This window comes from Pteronotus mesoamericanus, unplaced genomic scaffold (assembly GCF_021234165.1).
Source record: "Pteronotus mesoamericanus isolate MK-2021 breed Mesoamerican mustached bat unplaced genomic scaffold, CSHL_Meso_final contig_58, whole genome shotgun sequence".
NCBI lineage: Eukaryota > Metazoa > Chordata > Mammalia > Chiroptera > Mormoopidae > Pteronotus > Pteronotus mesoamericanus.
The window spans coordinates 4,257,479-4,270,504 of record NW_026555205.1 but is presented as its reverse complement, the minus strand read 5'-3'; the positions used below and the strand labels follow the sequence as shown (position 1 = coordinate 4,270,504).

Sequence of the window (13,026 nt, the reverse complement as noted above, 5' to 3'; positions counted from 1 at the left end):
CTCTTCTTCTTCAGGTATCCCTATGATATGAATATGATTACATTTCATGTTGTCCTGCAACTCCCTTTAACTATCTTCATTCTTTTTTAGTCTTTTTTCATTTTGTTTCTCTGTCTGGGTGTTTTTTCCTACCTTCTCTGTGAACTCGCTGATTTGATCCTCTGCTTCATCAAATCTGCTTTTGATTCCTTCTAGTGTATTCTTCATTTAAGGTACTGTATTCTTCCTGACTCTTATTAATAGTTACTATGTCCTTTTTCATGTTATGTAGTTCCCAATAAGTTCCTTATAGCTTCCATAGAATCCTTTGTAGTTCTCAGTGAGCTCATTGACCATCTTTATATCGATTATTTGAACTCTATCTGATAGATTGCTTGCCTGTATTTCATCTAGCACTCTTTCTGAAGATTCATCTTTCCTTTCAATTGTTTTTTTCCTTGTCTCCCCATTTCAGGTGACTATTTTTGTTTGTTTCTGCATATTGCTTTGACTCTCGGTTTTCATGTGGTGGCTTTCTGTGGTATGAGATCTGTGGAACTCAGTGGTGCAGGCTCCTTGATCTCCTGAGATGGACGCTGCTGGGATGATTTTTATACCATTTATGTGGACTCTCTGCTTGTAATTTGATGTTGGTTGTTTTTTGGTCATTCTTTGGTGGGTCTTTCCTTCCAGTTGGCTGACTGAGAGTCACTCCACCCACCATACCTTGTATACTGTTGTGCAGGTGCTGCCAGAACAAAACAAATCAACCTAGGAAACAAAACCCATACCCACAAAAATAATTCGCGCAACCATCTACACTATCAACAACTAATGTGCAAATATTAATAAAGGTGGAAATATATTAAGACTATTTAAAAAAACAAATAGGAGATGAATAATGGAAAGAAAAATTATTTTGAGAGACTATAAGGAGGAGAAATAAGAATAGTAGGGAATAGAAAAAAATGAAGGAAGAAAAAGAAAATTTACATTTTTTTATTTTTTTTATAAAACTGGACCATTTTAATATTCTGTACAATAAAATAGTTCTCCTGATGGCTGCAGGCATGTAAGCTGTTATAATATTGTAGTACGCAGAAACATCACGGTCACATTTTCCTGATTGGTGCATAGTCTTCAATAATTACAAGCTACTTGTATAAAACTGCTGTCAAACCAGTAAGACTGCATTTATACATCCATCATTTTCAGGATTATTGGTAACCTGGGCATACTTTCCCCAAATAACCTTGCCTCCTTGTGTCACAAGGCCCAACTCGCTTACATTCACTTCAATGACAGTACCTTTCGTATTAACACCCAAAGTTGTGTAAAGTGGGGATGAGGGATTTTTCTTGACACCAAGTATTGGCAGGCAAAAGGTGGCTTTCAGTTCAGGATGTGTTACATGGGCTTTCTTGAAACGTAAGCCCATTGGCCTAATGAATCTTTCATATTTAGGTGGTTTTCGAGTAAACCCATCTCCAACAAAGCAGACTTTAGTAACCATCCTCTTCCATGCTTTTTTCTTTCTCTTCCCTGTTCGAATAACTTTTAATACCTGTTTCTCCCTGGGCACGAACTTTGGGCAGAGGGACTTCCCATTTTCCCGCTTTCTCTTTTCGTTTTTGTTTAATCATATTGGAAAGTACTTTAGCTCGGGACTGTCCCTCTCTCTCCAGTAGATATGCAGGTACTGCCCCTTGTGGAGTCTTTTCATCATTCTTTTGTTTGGTGTTTCTCTTTTCATGCATCTTGATGGTCTTTTTCATTTGTATTTTCTCAGCATGGCGCTGTTTGTGATAGAGCTTAGCCTTCAGACCAATCATCTTTTTTGCCTTCTTTGAATGTTTATGAGCCTCTCGACCTTCCTTCTTTCTCTTTTTCTCGTGGTAATCCAAATGATATCCACAGCGCTTACGGTGTAACTCAATATACTCGTCTTGTAGCATGGTTACGGCCGCCGAGTGGCCCGGTACAGTCCCGGGAGCGCGAAGAAGCTTCCAACTCTCCGAAAATTTACATTTTAAATAAAAGGGAAGGAAGAAGGTCAGATGGAGTAAGCAAAGGGATTATAGTATGAGGTTTAAAAATATTAAGGAACTAGTGATAAAAATAGGGACCAAATTGAAGAAAAACATCCACCATATTAATATCAACAACAAAGGATCCAAGATTAATACAGGTGGAAAGGGACTAAGAATTAAAAAAGAAAGAAAAAAAAAAGCTTAAGAGATTTCCTTTTTTTTTTTTGACCCTTCCCATTCTTTCTTCCATTACCCCCCTTAAGAATATATTCTGACCCTCATAATCTTGCAGTCTATCTGGGAAATTAAAAAAAAAGAAAGAAAGAAAGAACTTCTTTTAAACTTAGAAGATTGCGTATATTCCAGACTTTCATTTTTTGAGAAAAAATAAACCTCATAAAACCAAGTCATTTTTTCACCTCACTAAATTTATACAACCTTTAAAATGGTATGCTAACCTTTATGAGATAGTTTTTATTTTATCCAACACTTTACTGAAATTGTAGTGGAAACGATAAAGGGATTTTGAGAGGATAGAGTAAGAGGAGGTAATGAGTGAGGATTGAAAACCAGTCTAAGAGAGGGGAAAAGTTAAATTTAAAACAAAAGAAGAAAAGGCAGAAGGAAGGGAAAATAAAGTAAGAGAGGGAAACAGTGAAGTTTGATATTTGATATACAGAACAAAAATACAGAACATATGGAATAAAATTGAAGAAATGCAACAACAACCACTATATCAACAACTAAAGAACAAAGCTTAATAAAGGTGGAAAGAGAATAAGGGTATTTTAAGAATGGGGAAAAATGTAAGATGACTAATGACAAGACAGTTTTGAGAGTTTGGAGGGAACAGAAATAATAAGGTTGCAGAATAGAAATGTCATAGCAAGAGAAAAAAATAAAATTTAAAACACAGGTAAGGAGAGGAATGAAGAAGGTAAAATGGAATAAGAGAAGGGAGGAGTAAAACATGTGATTTGAAATATAATAATATAAAATAGTGAAATAATAGGAACAAACTTGAAGAAAAAGAAAAGAATATTAAAAAGATATGCAGGAGAAAAAATAATGCAAATAATTAAGAAGACCATGGTGGAATTCATCTCAGCAGAACCTAGGGTTTTCCACTGTCTTCTCTTTATGTCTTCACCCCTGGTAATGTCAGATGGTGGCCTAGTCTGGCCCTAGGCATTCTGTTCCAGACTAGAAGTGATCCAGTTTTTGGCTGTCTCATTCACGCTTGGCTGGTCCCCACTTTTCTTCCTTATCAGCTTTCCATCAGCAAAAGGCCCAGGAGTGGTTCATTTAATGACCACTTCCTGTACCACCTCCATGTGCCTCCAGAGGAGGCCTCTGGTGTGATAAGGAGGGTGGAATCCCTGGGTCACTCCAGGGTGGTGCTGTTCAGTATTCAGGGAAGATAGAGGGAGTGTTTCCTTGCCTCCTCACCACACATCTTGGTCTGTCCCAGATTATTTCCAATACTGTATGATTTCTGGTGAATTAGCTGTCCATTTCTTGTGAGAGTCCAATCTGTGTAAAAAGATCAGCTCTTTCCTGCTTGGCAAAGATGGCAGCTCTGTCTAAGAGCTGAGGCTGGGCAGGGCTCTGAACACCACTTTTTGTGCCTGTTTCTAATCGCTCTGCTGGTTTCAGTGGATTAGGGATTGAGGAACAATGTAGCTCGTAGTGTCTGGTAAGAAATTCAGAAAGGGCCCTTTCAGAGCTTTTCCTTCTTTCCCCTGCAGATACGCACCAAGAAGGGGGCTCCTGAGCCTGGTTTCACTGATCTACAGAGCCTGCAATCTTGCAGGTGAGGGTTGGGCACACCTGACCTTGAGAGGACCTGTCTGGCTGCAACAAAACTCAGGCGTTCAGCTCCTGGCCATCCAGTCCCCAGCCTGCTGCTATTGCAGGAGACTCATGCCCAAATTCTCCACTCTGTACAGTCCCTTGCTCACCAGCCACTGAGTCAGTTCCCACATTTCCATCAGTGTGGCACTTTCATTCTGGTTTCTTTGTTGGCAAAGAAAATGCACACGCATGTGTGCAAGCACAGGTCCCTGCTGAATCTGGAGTCCTGCCACAACTCCTTTTTTAAAAGAGTTTCTTTGTGGCCCCCACACTGCAGCACCAAATGCTGTGGGGCCAGTTCTCCATATACTCCACGTCCCCCAAAGGCACGATATCTCTCTCTGTCAGGGCTGACTCCAGCCTGCCAATGCCTTTGACAGTTTTAGATGGAGTTTCTCCCTGGAACTCTCCCAGATGGAAGACATGCTGCTCTCTGTGTATGAGCATCCTGAGTCTCCCAGATTCAGTATAACCTCCCAAGTCTCTCCTGATTAGGTTTGTGGGTTCCCTGTGTGGGACCAGGGCTGGAACTACTAAGCTGAGTTTTCTCTCCTCTGTTCTATCCTCTGCTCAGACACCTTGCACAGGGCATTTCCCTGTCTACTTATAAAATCTCTTACTGGAAAATGCAAAGCACCCTCTGTACCTTTTAGCTTCAAAAAATTCATATCAGCTGAGATTCCATTGACTCTTCAGATTACTTGTCAGAATATAAGCCAAAAATACATGCTTTGGGCACAAGCAAGTGGGCTCAGCTTCCACCTACCCATCCACCATCTTCCGCTTTCTTAGTGTATTATTTAGATATTGTATTCTTCACTTCTGAATGGTTCTTTATCATGATTTTTATGTCCCTTTTAAGCTTACTATCTCTTTGCTTTAAGTTCTCACTGAGTTCATCCATTCTTCCTCAAAGTTCCTTGAGTATTCTTACATAAGAATTGTTTTGAAGTTTTTTTACTGCCTCTCTGTATTTATTTCTGTGTATTAGGTAGGTCTGCTCTGTCTTACATCTTGGTAGGGTGTATTTTTGGAGCAAGTGTCCTGTGGGACCCTGTGGGACCTTGTGGCACTGTCTACTTGATCACTTTAGCTGTGTGCTTCAGGAAAGTCACTTGTGTGAATTGTATGAGCCCTCCTGTTGTAATTGAGTCTTGATTGTTGTTGGCCTATCCATGCATGTGGTTGACCATCAGATATTTGATAGTGAGGTTCAGCACCAACCACAGTTTATAAGCTGCTGTGCAGATGCTGAGCACATTAAGTGTATTTCACCTCTGCAGGGCCTGGTGCTTGTTGAGATCTCCTATTTTTTGTACTACTTGTGGAGTTTATTGGATCCTACTCTAATGTGATCTAAAGCTGCCAGCAGGTCTTTTGCTTCTGGAGCCTCTTGGGTGAGACTGAAATGCAAGTCAATGTAAGACATTGCTTGTGACTGGCCTTGGGCTACCTGTTTGGAAGCTAAAAAGTGATCCACAGATTATGGCTGACTGTACTTGGCCTGGGTGTGTATGGGATGTGCCAAGATCAGCCCTAAGTCTGACTTCCACCAGCACCAAGACTGGGGCAGGTCAGCAAAAGTCTCACTGCACCCTAAAATCTGTCTTTGTCTTCCTTTACTTTCTGGCTACCTGTTATGCTTAGTTATTTAAAGATCCTTTGGAGGTGCTTGAGTTGCATGCATTAGGTTCTCAGTGAGTCAAAAGGTAGGGGGTTAGTGGTGTTAACCAAATTGATAAAGCCCATGCCAGTGCTGCATCAGAGGCCACTCAGCGAAAGTACCAGGGTACACTATGGCCAGCCACCTTCCAGGTGCCCACAGACCTTTGTGGTGCGGAAACATCTCAAAGAGTTGTCAGGATAAGGCTAACAAAGTTTACCAGGCCTAGGCAGACTAAGATTTCACCATGTGGCGGGAGTATTCTGCATAGGAATGGTGGCACCAGTCTGGTATGTGAGGGAAAAATTTCCCCCCACCGTAGAGCCACATATATCAATTTCTCCTGGATTCTTCTCAGACCTCCTTGATAGCCCAAGATTGACAAAGCAGGCTTCCAGGAGTGACAAGGGTGGGGCTATTGTATCTTCTGTGGTTGGGCATTATTTGTTATGCCCCCAGGAAAAAGGTAATTGTCTCTACCCAAGAACCACCCAACTCAGTGTCTGACACCCACCTGAGTGTTCCTGGACCTTTTCAGCATGGGTTCAGGGAGCTGATTATTCCACACGGCATGAGTTTTGAAAGGTGGTGTGACAGGGAATCAGGAAGGTGGTGTTACTGCATTCACCTGGCTGATGCCTTATGGAGGGGAGTGCTCAACCGAATAAAGATAGTTTGCATGGGTAGTGTGGGAGAGGGACTCAGCACAGAAACTCTGGCAACTATATTTTCATCTCTCTCCCTGGAGCCATACCATCCAGTCTCTCCTTGCAGGACTCTAGTCTACTCCAAACTGTTCTGCTCATGTTGGTGCCCAGGGTGAGTGGTTGTGATGAGATTTTGTTAGTTGGTTCTTTGAGAGAGCACCTGGGTTGGTAACAGACTCTGATCTCACCCTGATGGACAGAATCACTGCTGGTTTTCACAGCCACATGTTATGTGGGTGCCTCTTCTCAGCCCTGGCACTCAGGGCTGGGTAGACCCACATGGGTTTAAGACCCCATTTCCTCAGGGGTAACCTTTGCTGCTGAGATATTTTTCCACATCTCAGTCACCACACATTGATATGGGGCCATCCTTTTTAGGGTTTCCAGCCTTTCTACTAGTCTTTATGTGGCTTCTCCTGTAAACCTTTTGTTATAAGACTTCTGTTCTGCTAGTCTTCTTTGGTTATTGAGATTGACTGTTTTATATTTTTGCTGTAATTCCAATTTGGTGCTAGGAGGAGGTGAGTGTAATTGCCACCTACTCAGCCATCATCTTGGATCTCTATTAAGTTTTGAAATAGAGAAGTGTGTGACCTCTAAATATTGTTCTTTTTCAAGGTTGATTTGGCTATTCAGCATCCCCCTATACCATAGAAACTTGATGATCAGAATTTCTATTTACTCAGAAAAGGCCATTAGGATTTTGATAGTGATTACACGGAATCTGTGAAACACTTTGGAAGCACTTCCTTGTTGACAAAATTGACTTCTAGTCTATGACACGTGATATCTTCCTATTTTTTTAGGTTTTCTTTAATTTCTTTCAGCAGTGCTTTGTATTTTTCAGGGTGTATATCTTGAATCTCTATCATGAAGATTATTCCTAATATTTTACCCCTTTTCATGCCATTGAAAACTGAATTGTTTTTTTTTTTCTGGTTAGTTTAGCATTTCTTATTTTTTTAATTAATTAATTTTGTTTTATTTCTTCAAATATATTTGTATCTGCATACCCCCCACCACTTTTCCTTGCCCCCTCCATCCTTCCCTCCCTAAGCTCTTCCCCTTTGGTTTTGTCCATGAGTCCTTGCTCTATATTCCTTGACTTTCCCCTTCCCTTCCTTTTCCCCACCCACCTCTTTCCCTCCTGTCTCTGTTGATTTCTTTGCCTGTCAGTGTTGCTGGTCTTATTTTCCTTGCATCTTTGTATTGTTGGTTAGGTTCCACTTATAGGGGAGAACATACGGTATTTGTCTTTCACGCCCTGGCTTATTTTGCTTAGCATGATGCTCTCCAGTTCCATCCATGCTGTCCCAAAGTTTAGTAGTTCTTTTTTTCTTTCTGCTCTGTAGTATTCCACTGTGTATATGTACCATAATTTTTAGTTCCAATCATCTACTGATGGGCATTTCGGTTACTTCCAACACTTGGCTATTGTCAATTGTGCTGCTATGAACATTGGGGTGCAGAGGTTCTTTTGTATTGGCGTTTTGGTGTTCTTAGGGTATAGTCCCAGCAGGGGAATCACTAGAGCAAAAGGCAGTTCCATTTTCAGCTTTTTGAGGAAATTCCACATGGCTTTCCACAGTGGCTGCACCAGTCCGCATTCCCACCAACAGTGGACTAGGGTTCCCTTTTCTCACAGCCTCGCCAGCACCTGTTGTTGGGGGATCTGTTTATGATGGCCATTCTGACCGGTGTGAGGTGGTACCTCATGGTGGTTTTGATCTGCATTTCTCTGATGGCTAGTGATGCTGAGGATCCTTTCAAATGCCTCTGGGCTCTCTGTATCTCTTCCTTGGAAAAGAGTCTACCCAGGTTCTTTGCCCATTTTTTGATTGGATCGTTTGTCTTCTTGGAGTGGAGTCGAGTGAGTTCTTTATATATCTTGGAGATCAAACCTCTATCTGATGTATCGTTAGCGAATATATTGTCCCATATGGCTGGCTCCCTTTTCATTTTGCTGATGTTTTCTTTTGCCGTGCGGAAGCTTCTTATTTTGATGAAGTCCCACTTGTTTATTCTTTCCTTTATGTCCCTTGCTTTATGAGACATATCAGTGAAAAAATTGCTGCATGGGATATCTGAGAGTTTCCTGCCCATGTTCTCCTCTAGGACTTTTATGGTGTTGCTACTTACATTTAAGTCTTTTATTCATCTTGTGTTTATTTTTGTGTATGGTGTCAGCTGATGATCCAATTTAATTTTTTTGCATGTAGCCGTCTACCTCTCCCAACACCATTTGTTGAAGAGGCTGTTATTGCTCCATTTTATGCTTCTGCCCCCTTTGTCAAATATAAGATGCCCATAGAGACTTGGGCTTATTTCTGGGCTTTCTATTCTGTTCCACAGGTCAATGGATCCATTATAGTGGCAGTACCAGATTGTTTTGAGTATAGTTGCTTTGTAGTATAGTTTGATGTCCGGTATTGTGATCGTTCCTACTTTGTATTTCTTTCTCAAAATTACGGCAGCTATTCGGGGTCATTTATGGTTCCATATAAATTTTTGAAATGTCTGTTCTATTTCTGTGAAATATGTCATTTGTATCTTAATAAGGATTGTGTTGAATCTATAAATTGCTTTGGGTAGTATGGACATTTAGATGATATTAACTCTTCCAATCAATGAGCACGGTATATGCTTTCATTTATTTGTGTCTTCCTTAATTTCTTTCTTCATGTTGTATAGTTTTCTGCATACAGGTCTTTTACCTCCTTGGTTAAAGTTATTCCTAGGTACTTTATTTTTCTTCTTGCTACATGGAATGGGTTTTTATATCTGATTTCTTCTTCTATTTCATTGCCAGTGTACAAAAATGCGTGTGATTTCTGAATGCTGACTTTGTATCCTGCTGTTTTGCTAAATTCACTTATAAGGTTGAGGAGTTTTTTGGTAGAGTCTACAGGGTTCTCTATGTACACTATCATGTTGTCTGCAAACAATGATAGCTTTACTTCGTCCTTTCCTATTTGATGCCTTTTATCTCTTTCTCTACTCTGACCGCTGTGGCTAGGAGTTCCAATACGATGTTGAAAAGATCGTTGAAAGCAGACATCCTTGTCCTGTTCCCAATCTTAGTGGGAAAGCTTTCAGTTTTGGCAGTTGAGTATGATGTTGTCTGTAAGTTTTTCATTTATGGACTTTATTACGCTGAGGAATACCCCATTTATTCCCATTTTGCTGAGTGTTTTGATTATAAATAGGTGCTGTACGTTATCGAATGCTTTTTCTGCATCTATCAAGATGATCATGTGGTTTTTGTCTTTTATTTTACTTATGTGATGTATCACGTTTATTGACTTGCGTGTATTTAAACATCCCTGCAAACCTGGGATGAATCCCACTTGATCGTGGTGGATAATCTTCTTAATGTATTGCTGGATGCGGTTTGCCAATATTTTGTTGAGGGTTTTAGCATCTATGTTCATCAGCGAAATTGGCCTGTAGTTTTCTTTCTTTGTAGGGTCTTTATCTGGTATTGGGATCAGGGTGATGTTGGCCTCATAGAAAGAGTCTGGGTGTCTTCTCTCCTCTTGGATTTTTTGGAATAGTCTGAGAAGGACAGGGGTTAGCTCTTCCTTAAATATTTTGTAAACTTCTCTTGTGAAACCATTCGGCCCTGGTCTTTTGTGTGCCGGGAGTTTGATGATTACTGCTTCAATTTCCCCAGCTGTTATCGGACTGTTTTAGGTTTCTGTTTCTTCCTCCTTCAGTGTTGGAATATTATACTTTTCTATTAATTTGTCCATTTCATCAAGATTTTCAAATTTCTTGGCATGTAATTGTTTGTAGTAATTTGTCACGATCATTTGTTTTTCTGTGGTGTCAGTTGTTAATTCTCCTCTTTTTTTCTCATATTATTAATATATGTCCTCTCCATTTTTTCCTTGATGAGTCTGCTTAAAGGTTTGTCAGTTTTCTTTATCTTTTCAAAGAACCAGCTTCTGGATTGGTTGATCCTTTGAATTGCTCTTTTCATTTCTATGTCATTCAATTCTGTTCTAATCTTGACTATTTCCTTCCTTCTACTTGCTCTGGGATTTTTTGTTGTTGTTTTACCAAATCTTGAAGTTGTAGTGTTTTAGGTCTTTTATTTGAAATGTTTCTGTCTTTCGCAGGTAAGCCTGTATTGCTATGAACTTCCCTGTGAGGACTGCCTATGCTGTGTCTCATAGGTTTTGGACAGCTGTCTGTTCATTTTCATTTGTTTCCAGAAATTTTGTGATTTCTTCTCTTATCTCATTATTGACCCATTCATTGATTATTAGTCTACTGTTCAGTCTCCATGAGTTTGCAAGTTTTTGAAGTTTCTCTTTGAGGTTGATTTCCAGTTTCAAGGCCTTGAGGTCCGAGAAAAAGTTTGGTATTATTTCAATTTTCCTGAATTTGCTGAGGCTTGCTTTGTGTCCTATCATGTCATCTATGTTTGAAAATCTGCAAAGAGCATTTCAAAAGAATGTGTATTTTTCTTCTTTGGGATGTAAGGTTCTATATATGTCATTTATGTCTCTTTGATTCAGTGTGTCATTCAGCACCACAATATGTTTATTAATGTTTTGTTTGGAAGATCTGTGCATTTTTGACAGTGGGGTGGTGAAATCCCCTACTATCAGTGTGTTGCTGTCTATATCTTTTTTGAAGTCATCCAACAATTTCCTTATAAACTTGGGGGCTCCTATATTGGGAGCATAGAAGTTTACAGTGTTGATGTCTTCTTGATAGATCATTCGTTTAAATATTATAAAGTGTCCCTCTGAGTTTCTTTTTATTGCCTTTGTTTTGAAATCTACTTTGTCTGATACAAGTATGGCAACCCCGGCCTTTTTCTCATGTCCATTTGCTTGGAATATATTTTTCCATCTGTTTACTTTCAATCTGTGTAGGTCTCTTGCTCTGAGGTGGGTCTCTTGTAGGCTTCATATGTGTGGGTCATGTTTTGTTATCCATTCAGCTACCCTGTGTCTTTTGATTGGGGCATTTAGTCCATTCACATTGAGAGATATTACTGATAGAAACTTACTCATCTTTTCTCTTTTTACCTGTGTTCCTCTCTCTCTCATTCTTTTCCTTCATCTTCTTATACCAGTCCCCTTAGCATATCTTGTAGGTCTGGTTTGGTAAAGATGTTTTCTTTTAGCCTTCTCTTGTCTGGGAAACTCCGTATTTCCCCTTCTATTTTAATGGAGAGCCTAGCTGGGTAGAGCAGCCTTGGTTGCAGGCCCTTACTTTTCATGACTTGGAATATTTGTTGACATTCCCATCTGGCTTGTAGTGTTTCTGTTGAGAAGTCAGCTCCCAGCCATATTGGGGCCCCCTTGTATGTTACTTTCTCCTTCTCCCTTGCTGCCTTGTGGATTCTCCCTTTGTCTTTGATATTTGCCATTTTAATGATGATTTGTTTTGGAGTGCACCTTTTGAGTTCCTCTTGAGTGGGGTTCTCAGTGCCTCCTTGATCCATGAGAGCCTTTCTCTCCTCAAATTAGGGAAATTTTCCTTCATTACTTTTTCGTGAAGGTTCTCTATCTTTGCTCCTCTTCTTCTCGTTCTGGTATCCCTATTATGCAGATATTATTGCGTTTCATATTGTCCTGCATTTCCCTAAATGCCTCTTCATTCTTTTTGAGTCTTTTTTCCATTTCTTGTTCTTTCTGGGATCTTTTTTCTACCTTATCCTCCATCGTACTGAATCGATCCTTGGCTTCATCCAGCCTGCTCTGGATTCCTTCTACTGTGTTCTTCAATTCAGAAGTTGTATTCTTCATATCCTCTTGTGTCTTCTTGATAGTTTCTATGTCCTTTTCCAGGTAGATATAGTTTGTTGTAAGATTTCGATAGTTTCTCTGCTGTTTCTCATAGTTATCTTTGAGCTGGTTGAGCTCGATAAGCTTCCTTAGAACCATTGTTTTGAATTCAATATCTTATAGTTCCCTTGCCTCTATTTCATTTAGCTCTCTCTGTGGGGAGTCTCCTTTTCCCCTCATTTGGGTGGAACTTCTTTTTCTTCATATTTTAGTGAGAGACTATTGAGTAATTAACTTATTTATTTATTTATTTTTGTTTCTGCTTTAATTGGGCTGTCTAGATTTCCTGACTCTGTGGATTAAACTTCTATGGTAGGAGGTGGGTTTATTTATTTCTTATTTATTTATTTATTTGTTTGTTTTTCCCTTTACTTTTCTTTCTGGGGTTGCCTCTGATGATGTCAGTTGTTGACTCTATTTGACCTTGGGTAGTTTGTTTGAGCCTTCCAGGGGTCTACTGTCTGTGTCCGACTCCTGCTTGGGGCAGGTCTGTGACCCCTTCTGTCAGGGTTGGAGTATTTTTTGGGATTGCTCTGCTCTCTAATGCCGGCTCCTTGAGCGCGCTCCCCAGCGCGGCAGCATACCCCACCTGCCTGGGCTCGAGCGTGCTTGTCCCAGACCAGGGAGCTTATTCGCTACCTCACGTACTCGTCTGGGCCCCCTGGCCAGGGGGCTCCCCGGCACTGGTCAGTTTAGGGTCTTCTTTTGTGTGTTTTCCCCGCTTTTAGATCTTTGGGTTCATTGCTTGCCCTCGCCAAATGGAGACTATGGAATTGGGAGGAAGTCAGATCCAGGACTCTCCCATTAATCCTGTCTCCAGTCTCTCTTCCAGGGACTTTGGGCAGCTCTGTTACCCCTTCGGCCCCGGATCTACTAATTCTGTGAGGTGCTCCGCATTCGCGGGCCGGGCGGGTCAATGTATGCCTACCCTTGCTGCTCTGTGCACTCCCTCGCAGGCCATATTGTTTCCAATCTGTGGGAGGCCTTGC

The 13,026-nt window shown here is 40.6% G+C and overlaps 1 pseudogene; it reads right to left on the bottom strand.

The window, feature by feature from the left end:
- Positions 1-980: 980 nt before the first annotated feature.
- LOC129076244 (ribosome biogenesis protein NSA2 homolog) lies at positions 981-1,934 on the bottom strand (annotated as a pseudogene).
- Positions 1,935-13,026: the final 11,092 nt, after the last annotated feature.